We start from the raw sequence: 7,599 nt of genomic DNA on the forward strand, positions 1-7,599 counted from the left end.
ACACTGCCGGTCAGTGCCCCGGGGGCTCCAGCTGGCTCATCCCATTAGGCTGCAGTGGTGCAGATGGGATTGCGTGGGGATTTGGCTCTGTCCCCTCGTCTGACGTGGCCACGGGTGGGGTGGAAGTGGCTGGGGGCAGGAGGCGACGGGTAGGGAATGCATAGGCAGCACCGGTACCAGGAGTGCGACATCATAGGGGGCAAAAGGCGGTGCCCGGTGTGGGGCAATGGGGGGCACAGGGCGGTGCCAGGCCTGGGGCACTGGGGGGCAGGGCGGTGCCCGGCATGGGGCACTGGGGGGCAGGGCGGTGCCAGGCCTGAGGTACAGGGGGGCAGGGCAGTGCCCAGCATGGGGCACTGGGGGGCAGGGTGGTGCCAGGCCTGAGGTACAGGGGGGCAGGGCGTGCCAGGTCTGGGGCACTGGGGGGCAGGGCGGTGCCAGGCCTGGGGCACTGGGGGGCAGGGCGGTGCCCGGCATGGGGCACTGGGGGACAGGGCGTGCCAGGTCTGGGGCGCTGGGGGGCAGGGCGGTGCCAGGTCTAGGGCACTGGGGGGCAGGGCGGTGCCCGGCATGGGGCACTGGGGGGCAGGGCGTGCCAGGTCTGGGGCGCTGGGGGGCAGGGTTGACCCCGGATCCCCTCCTCACCTCTTCTTCTCCTCTCTCAGCTGCCCCAGCTCCTGGTGCTGTGCGTGGCACCAGCCCGCCTGCATTGCCAGCCACCGGCCTCCCAGTGCCTCCTGGCCTTCCTTCAGCATCGCCACCTCGCCCCGCAGCTCCTGGCCCCGCGAGGCCTGGCAGGCCCCCTGGCCCTGCCCCAGCCTCTGCCGCTCCGCGCCCTGGCCCGGCGCCAGGCGTGGGACCTGGCAGTGCTGGGCGACCCCCTGGGCCAGCGGTGCCCCCTGCTGCCCATCAGCCTCCGAACGTGGCTCCCGTCCTGGCCAGCCAGCTCTGGAGGGGGCGTCTGGGCGGGGCTGGCATCGGGGGGGCTCCACGGGTGTTGGGGGGGAGTTGGGGTCCACCTGTGGAGGGGACACAGATAGTGAGGGATGGGCAGGGGGGAGTGAGCAAATCCCCCATATTGTCCCCCCGCCATCCCACAATGCACCTGCCAACGCGCCCTCCTCTTTCAAGTTGGCATTTTCCAGCTGCCCTGGAGAACTGAGAGCAAATAACACTGGAATCGCTCTCTCCCCGGGCAGGGGCAGCCTCAGCTGGGGGGGCCGCATCCCTGCACCGGGCTAGGGGTCCTGAGATAACCAGCCCCTGCCCCACCCCAGAGGGGCCGCGTCCTGGCCCCAGGCAAGGGGTCCCCATATAACCCACCCGCGCACCTCTCCCGAGCGGGGCCGTGTCTCAGCGCTGGGCAAGGTGGATGGGTCAGTGCCCTGCCCTTTCCCATCCTGCACCTGCCTCGGCTCACCCTCTCCTGGGCACGGGGTGCTTGGGGATGCAGCCATGGCGCTGTCCCGGCCCTCTGCCGCCCAGAGGGCCTCCCCCAGCCCCCCTTGGTGAGTGAGATGAGGACATGGAGGGTGGCACCACCAGGGCTTTGGCCCTTCCCTCGGCCCTGACCTTTGGGCGCTGCCCGCTGCCCATGGGGGATAAGGACCCGGGCATATACCCCTCTGGGTGGGGGAGGTGCCTTGGCAGAGTCCCCTCTAGCGGGCATGGGTGCCGGGGCAGACCAAAGGGGCTGAGTCCTTCCCTCCCCACGCCCTGGTGCCCCTGACCCAAGCAGAACCGGAATAACCAAGAGAGCGGCATGCCATCGCAGGACCCCTGTGTTCAGCTGAGATGCGGCCCCTCTGGGGTGGGGCAGGGGGCTAGTTATATGGGGACCCCTCGTGTCACGGAGTGTGGGGGAGTCCGGGCCCTGCACCCCTCTTCCTGGGATTCACCGGGACTCTCCGCCAGCCAGTAAAACAGGAGGTTTATTGGACCACAGGAACACAGTCCAAAACAGAGCTTGTGGGTACCCCCAGGACCCCTCAGTCAAGTCCTTCTGGGGGAGCAGGGAGCTTAGACCCCAGCCCTGGGGTTCCCTGTGTTCCTCCACCCAGCCCCAAACTGAAACTAAACCCCCCCAACAGGCCCCCTCCTGCAGCCTCTGTCCACATTCCCGGGCAGAGGTGTCACCCCCCCACCCCCGGCTCAGGTGACAGGCTCTCAGGTCTCCCACCCCCAGGGCACGGTCCCAGGGCAACACTCCCCCCTCCCTGCTGCGTCACATCCTCACACCTTGCCCGGTGCCAAGACACGCCACCTCTGGGGTGGGGTACAGGGTGTGACGAAGTGGGACTGTTCTTAATGTTTCCTCTGAATAGTGTGGGGGTGCCTCAGTTTCCCCTAGGCAGTTCTTAAGTCTCTAGGGGGTGGGGTAAGGGTGTATGATCGTTGCAGAGCCCTAGAGGGCAGGTGTGTGCAGGGGTCTGGACACAGAGAATGGCCGACACCCCGTTTCCTGGCCACTGATGGCCTGGGCCCTTCCCCCTGCGAGGTGAGAGCTAAAGGGCTGGAGAACAAAGGAATCAGGTGACCACCTGGCCCGGGAAAGGAACAAAGCCCAGAGGAGGAGGGGCTGGAGGGGGTTTTCAGTTTGGGGCTGGCTGGGACATGGAGTGAAGGGCAGACGTGGTTGTCTGGCTCACTGCCCCCGAGAATGGACCCAGCTGAGGGGTCCCGTTCTCTGCACCTGCAAGCTCTGTTTTAGACCATGTTCCTGTCGTCTAATAAACCTTCTGTTTCCCCGGCTGGCTGAGAGTCCCGTCTGACTGCGGAGTTGGGGGGCAGGACCCTCTGGCTTCCCCAGGACCCCGCCTGGGCGGACTGGCTGGGGGGAAGCGCACGGAGGGGCAGAGGATGCTGAATGCTCCGAGGTCAGACCCAGGAAGGGGTGAGCTGGGTGAGCTGTGTGTCCGGCAGACAGGCTGCTCACAGAGAGGAGACGGCCCCGGAGTCCTGCCTGGCTTCGTGGGGAGCAGTTCCAGAGCATCGCCCAGGGACTCCGTGACACAGGGGCATTCATAGGAGGACCCTTTGCCCAGGGCTGGGACATGGCCCCTCTGGGGTGGGGCTGTCACGGGGACCCGGGCCATGCTCTGGATCTGCTCCCCGTGAAGCCGGGCAGGACTCTGGGGGAGTCTCCTCTCGGGGAGCAGCCTGTCTGCAGGACACACAGCTCCCCCGGCTTCCCCCTTCCTGGGTCTGACCCGGAGCCTCCAGCCTCCCCTGCCCCTCCCTGCACTTCCCACAGCCAGTCCGCCCAGGCGGAGTCCTGGGGGGGCCAGAGGGTGCTGCCCCCCAACTCCGCAGTCAGACGGGACTCTCCGCCAGCCAGGAAAACAGAAGGTTTATTAGACGACAGGAACATGGTCTAAAACAGAGCTTGCAGGTGCAGAGAACGGGACCCCTCAGCTGGGTCCATTCTCGGGGGCAGTGAGCCAGACAACCACGTCTGCCTTTCACTCCATGTCCCAGCCAGCCCCCAACTGAAACCCCCTCCAGCCCCCCCTGCTCTGGGCTTTGTCCCTTTCCCGGGCCAGGGGGCCACCGGATCCCTTTGTTCTCCAGCCCTTTAGCTCTCACCTCGCAGGGGGGAAGGGCCAGGCCATCAGTGGCCAGGAAACAGGGGTGTCGGCCATTCTCTGTGTCCAGACCCCTGCACACACCTGCCCTCTAGGGCTCTGCAATGATCATACCCCCTTATCCCACCCCCTAGAGACTTAAGAACTGCCTAGGGGAAACTGAGGCACCCCCACACTATTCAGAGGAAACATTAAGAACTGTCCCACTTTGTAACAGAAGGGACCTCAGGAGGTCATCTAGTCCAACCCCCTGCTCAAAGCAGGACCGATCCCCAACTAAATCATCCCAGCCAGGGCTTTGTCAAGCCTGACCTTAAAAACTTCTACGGAAGGAGATTCTACCACCTCCCTAGGTAACGCATTCCAGTGTTTCACCACCCTCCTAGTGAAAAAGCTTTTCCTAATATCCAACCTAGACCTTCCCCACTGCAACTTGAGGCCATTACTCCTCGTTCTGTCATCTGCTACCACTGAGAACAGTCTAGAGCCATCCTCTTTGGAACCCCCTTTCAGGTAGTTGAAAGCAGCTATCAAATCCCCCCTCATTCTTCTCTTCTGCAGGCTAAACAATCCCAGCTCCCTCAGCCTCTCCTCGTAAGACATGTGTTCCAGTCCCCTAATCATGTTTGTTGCCCTTCGCTGGACGTTTTCCAATTTTTCCACATCCTTCTTGTGGTGTGGGGCTCAAAACTGGACACCGGACTCCAGATGAGGCCTCACCAATGTCGAATAGAGGGGGACGATCACGTCCCTCGATCTGCTGGCAATTCCCCTACGTATACATCCCAAAATGCCATTGGCCTTCTTGGCAACAAGGGCACACTGTTGACTCCTATCCAGCTTCTCGTCCACTGTCACCCCTAGGTCCTTTTCCGCAGAACTGCTGCCGAGCCATTCGGTCCCTAGTCTGTAGCTGTGCATTGGGTTCTTCCGTCCTAAGTGCAGGACCCTGCACTTATCCTTATTGAACCTCATCAGATTCCTTTTGGCCCAATCCTCCAATTGGTCTAGGTCCCTCTGTATCCTATCCCTGCCCTCCAGCATATCTACCACTCCTCCCAGTTTAGTGTCATCTGCAAATTTGCTGAGAGTGCAATCCACACCATCCTCCAGATCATTTATGAAGATATTGAACAAAACCGGCCCCAGGACCGACCCTTGGGGCACTCCACTTGATACTGGCTGCCAACTAGACATGGAGCCATTGATCACTACCCGTTGAGCCCGACAATCTAGCCAGCTTTCTACCCACCTTATAGTGCATTCATCCAGCCCATACTTCCTTAACTTGCTGACAAGAATACTGTGGGAGACCGTGTCAAAAGCTTTGCTAAAGTGAAGGAACAACACGTCCACCGCTTTCCCCTCATCCACAGAGCCAGTTATCTCATCATAGAAGGCGATTAGATTAGTGAGGCATGACTTGCCCTTGGTGAATCCATGCTGACTGTTCCTGATCACGTTCCTCTCATCTAAGTGCTTCAGAACTGATTCTTTGAGGACCTGCTCCATGATTTTTCCAGGGACTGAGGTGAGGCTGACTGGCCTGTAGTTCCCAGGATCCTCCTTCTTCCCTTTTTTAAAGATGGGCACTACATTAGCCTTTTTCCAGTCGTCCGGGACTTCCCCCGATAGCCATGAGTTTTCAAAGATAATGGCCAATGGCTCTGCAATCACAGCCGCCAATTCCTTCAGCACTCTCGGATGCAGCACATCCGGCCCCATGGACTTGTGCTCGTCCAGCTTTTCTAAATAGTCCCGAACCACTTTCTCCACAGAGGGCTGGTCACCTCCTCCCCATGCTGTGCTGCGGAGTCACCTGATCTCTCTGTTCCCCAACCCCTTCAGTCGGCACCTTGCAGGGGAGGGGCCCAGGCCATCAGTGGCCAGGAGACAGGGTGTCGGCCATTCTCTGTGCGGACACCATCACGCTCCACCCCAAGGCTCTGCAACAATCACCCCCATTATCCCACCACCTGGATACTTGAGAAATGCCATGGGAAACTGAGGCACCCACACAGTATTCAGCAAGATCATTGTGACGAAGTGGGACTGTTCTTAATGTTTCCTCTGAATATTGTGGGGGTGCCTCAGTTTCCCCTAGGCAGTTCTTAAGTCTCTGGGGGTGGAGTAAGGGGGAAGGATTGTTGCAGAGCCCTAGAGGGCAGGTGTGTGCAGGGGTCTGGACACAGACAATGGCCAACACCCTGTTTCCTGGCCACTGATGGCCTGGGCCCTTCCCCGGCAAGGTGAGAGCTAAAGGGTTGGAGAAAAAAGGAATCCGGTGACCTCCTGGCCCAGGAAAGGGACAAAGCCCAGACGAGAAGGGGCTGGAGGGGGAGGGAGTTTGGGGCTGGCTGGGGACATGGAGTGAAGACGGGATTGTCTGGCTCACTGCCCCCCAAAATGGACCCAGCTGAGGGGTCCTGTTCTCTGCACCTACAAGCTCTGTGTTAGACCCTGTTCCTGTCTAATAAACCTTCTGTTTCCCCATCTGGCTGAGAGTCCCGTCTGGCTGCGGAGTTGGGGGGCAGGACCCTCTGGCCCCCCAGGACCCCGCCTGGGCAGACTCGCTGGGGGAAGCGCCCCGAGGGGCAGAGGAGGCTGGAGGCTCCGGGGTCAGACCCAGGAAGGGGGAAGCCGGGGGAGCTGTGTGTCCTGCAGACAGGCTGCTCCCCGAGAGGAGACTCCCCCAGAGTCCTGCCCAGCTTCACGGGGAGCAGGTCAGAGCATCGCCCGGGGACCCCGTGACAATCATTAAGAACATTCCCACTTGGTCACAGGGGTGCTGTACCCACTGGGAATTTTGTGTAACATTTGTATGATGCGTGTGCGCGCCTCAGTTTCCCGCCCTGGTAAAAGAATCACTCCTGCTCTCGGGGCAGTGTGGGTGCCCTGGCTCCTGAGTGGAGTGAGTCGGTCTATCAGGAACATTCCAGATACACCCCAGAGAGCCCCAAAAGCATTTAACCAGCCCCCTGCCCTGCCCCCGATGGGCTGCGTGCCGGCACCGGGCGGGGTCCCCGTGTCACCAGCCCCCTGCCCCACCCCAGAGGCTCTGAGGCGCGTCTCCCCTGCCAAGGCACCAAGCAGCTGCTAACACCGTCCCTGGGCATGATGCCAGCACCCCAGCACCGCACGCCCACCCCCCATGCCTCCTGGAGCCTGCAAAGCCCAGGGCCCCAGCCACATGTGGGGTCCACACACGCATGGGAGCGCTCAGTCTGCACGCATCTGCGCCCTGAAGTACTGAGTTCTGAGCTGAGCTCCGCCGGGGTCACTCCGGAGTCAGGCCAGATTGCCACGGGGGCAGGGCTGGGTTCTGAGCTGAGGTCTGCCGGGGTCACTCCGGAGTCAGCCCAGATTGCCACGGGGGCAGGGCTGGGTTCTGAGCTGAGGTCTGCCGGGGTCACTCCGGAGTCAGCCCAGATTGCCACGGGGGCAGGGCTGGGTTCTGAGCTGAGGTCTGCCGGGGTCACTCCGGAGTCAGCCCAGATTGCCACAGGGGCAGGGCTGGGCTCTGAGCTGAGCTCCCCCGGGGTCACTCCGGAGTCAGCCCAGATTGCCACGGGGGCAGGGCTGGGTTCTGAGCTGAGGTCTGCCGGGGTCACTCCGGAGTCAGCCCAGATTGCCTCGGGGGCAGGGCTGGGCTCTGAGCTGAGCTCCGCCGGGGTCACTCCGAAGTCAGCCCAGATAGCCATGGGGGCAGGGCTGGGCTCTGAGCTGAGCTCCCCCGGGGTCACTCCGGAGTCAGCCCAGATAGCCACGGGGGCAGGGCTGGGCTCTGAGCTGAGCTCCCCCGGGGTCACTCCGGAGTCAGCCCAGATAGCCACGGGGGCAGGGCTGGGCTCTGAGCTGAGCTCCCCCGGGGTCACTCCGGAGTCAGCCCAGATAGCCACGGGGGCAGGGCTGGGCTCTGAGCTGAGCTCCCCCGGGGTCACTCCGGAGTCAGCCCAGATAGCCACGGGGGCAGGGCTGGGCTCTGAGCTGAGCTCCCCCGGGGTCACTCCGGAGT

The sequence above is a fragment of the Lepidochelys kempii genome, chromosome 23, assembly GCF_965140265.1.
Source record: "Lepidochelys kempii isolate rLepKem1 chromosome 23, rLepKem1.hap2, whole genome shotgun sequence".
Lineage (NCBI taxonomy): Eukaryota > Metazoa > Chordata > Testudines > Cheloniidae > Lepidochelys > Lepidochelys kempii.